The 2,196-nt window shown below is 47.4% G+C and overlaps 1 long non-coding RNA gene across 2 annotated transcripts in view; it reads left to right on the top strand.

The window, feature by feature from the left end:
- Positions 1 to 983, top strand: part of LOC107564809 (uncharacterized) — a 2,339-nt gene extending 1,356 nt beyond the window's left edge. For both annotated transcript variants that reach the window (XR_001606292.1, XR_001606291.1), the window contains exon 3: positions 885 to 983. This is a non-coding gene — a long non-coding RNA (uncharacterized lncRNA). The remainder of the gene's footprint in view (positions 1 to 884) is intronic.
- The last annotated feature ends 1,213 nt before the right edge of the window (positions 984 to 2,196 follow it).

A 2,196-nucleotide genomic window follows, 5' to 3' on the forward strand; every position in this document is an offset into this window, starting at 1 on the left:
GAGAATCTTGAAACACGGTCAGAGTTCTTGATCCCTGTACATCCAGGAAAAGCATGTGACGACATCTGTGCTCAAGAGTTAGTCAAGAACAGCAGCTGTCACACACTGACTAAAGAAAGAGAGAGAGAGAGAGACACAGAAGGTAGACCCTTTAGCTAGTGCTTAAACACTCCCAGTTCTGTCCTCTCACATTTGCAGAGTTCACTTGCAGGTCATTATGGAGGAGATGAAGAGAGTGACGTCCTGTATCAGACATCAACAGTGTGTGATTATGACAGACCTACTGATGTGCAAAACATTTAGCGAAGGACAGCAGAGTCACGCTCACTGACTTCCAAATCATGGAAAACTTGAGTCACGTGACATCACAGAAACAAGAGATGCCAAGTGGAAAATGAGTCACACGTCAGTCATGTGACAGAAAGACAAGGACAGCATGACGAGACAAACTCCTGAGCGATCATCATCACTGATAACTCCAGTGCATTTCTTTCTAGGTGCATCTCAGCTTCCAGAGCCATGTGTGACGTCTCCCAGCCTGCTGCAAACACGCTGATTCGACTGGAGCCGTGTGCTTGTGACATGAGCACACGAGTCAGCGCTCCTAATCTGCAACGCTTTAAATATGGAGCTCCACTCCTGTTTAACTTTCCATCAGTGGTCCCTGAGGCGGCGGCGTCTGTTTGAACTCATTTTCCAGGCCACATCTCTGTTACACTCACTTCCAGCTATTATACACTCGGCTGAGTTTAATGCACCTGTGTTGGTGCAGGACATACCCTCCGGTCACATGCATTTCATGAAGTCGTCTCTCTTCACTTGTATCAATGGTGTCCATGAGATCAGGTCCGTTTTGTTAACCCAGTTATCTACCTTCTGTCTAGGCTGCAGCACAGGAGCGGAGCGGCACAGATGCTGCAGAGGTCTCCACATCGAGGCGTCCATCCTTCGCTCAGTGGTCAGTGTAGGTCCTGTCTCCGCCAGCAGCTACATCTGGCTACTGGGTCTCTGATGGCTGTCGTTCTGTGATCGAGCGGCGCTTCACAACACTACAGCTAAAGCAAGACCCACGGAGGAAAACAAGACTGATGTGGTTTTGAACCTGGCATACAGTGTAGAGATCTGTGTTTGTCGAATTACAGCTACATTGTCTGCTGGGTTTCAGAGCCGCTTCATACCGCCGGAGGCTTTTAGTGAGGAAACGTTTAACACAATGTCAGTCTTCAAATGATTCAATAAAGCTTAAACATGGTCACCCTGTTTGAGGAGCCATTTGTCAATAATTCCATTTAAAGACAGCAATATATGAATAGACCGTTCAGTGTCCGGTGAGGAATATGTATGTTATCAGCTCACATGCACAAATATCAGACACACACGATTAACAGATGCAGACGGATGACCAAGTTCTCTAGCTACTGACTGCAGTTACTTGTGAGTGTGTGTGAGAGACTGAGTGTGTGAGAAAGTGTGTGTGAGAGAGAGAGACTGAGTGAATGAGTGTGTGTGTGAGAGAGAGAGAGAGAGAGAGAGAGAGTGTGTGTGTGTGTGTGTGTGAGTGAGCGAATGAGAGAGCATGTGTGTGTGAGAGAGTGAGTGTGTGAGTGAGTGTGTGTGTGTGTGTGAGAGAGTGAGTGTGTGAGTGAGTGTGTGAGAGTGAGTGAATGTGAGTGTGTGTGAGAGAGTGAGTGAAAGAGAGTGTGTGTGTGTGAGAAAGTGTGTGTGTGTGAGAGACTGAGTGTGTGTATGAGAGAGGGTGTGTGTGTGTGTGTGTGTGTGTGTGAGAGAGACTGAATGAATGTGAGTGTGTGAGAGAGTGTGTGTGAGAGAGAGAGTGTGTGTGTGTGTGTGTGTGTGAGTGAGCGAATGAGAGAGCATGTGTGTGTGAGAGAGTGAGTGTGTGAGTGAGTGAGTGTGTGTGTGAGAGAGTGAGTGAATGTGAGTGAGTGTGTGAGAGTGAGTGAATGTGAGTGTGTGTGAGAGAGTGAGTGAAAGAGAGTGTGTGTGTGTGAGAGAGTGAGCGAATGAGAGTGTGTGTGTGTGAGAGTGAGCGAATGAGAGTGTGTGTGTGAGAGTGATTGAATGTCAGTGTGTGTGTGAGAGTGAGTGAATGAGAGAGTGTGTGAGAGTAAGTGAATGAGAGAGAGTGATTGAGCGAATGAGAGAGTGTGTGTGTGAGTGAGCGAATGAGAGTGT

Source organism: Sinocyclocheilus grahami, unplaced genomic scaffold (genome assembly GCF_001515645.1).
Source record: "Sinocyclocheilus grahami isolate Dianchi unplaced genomic scaffold, SAMN03320097.WGS_v1.1 scaffold965.1, whole genome shotgun sequence".
In the NCBI taxonomy this organism is placed as follows: Eukaryota; Metazoa; Chordata; class Actinopteri; order Cypriniformes; family Cyprinidae; genus Sinocyclocheilus; species Sinocyclocheilus grahami.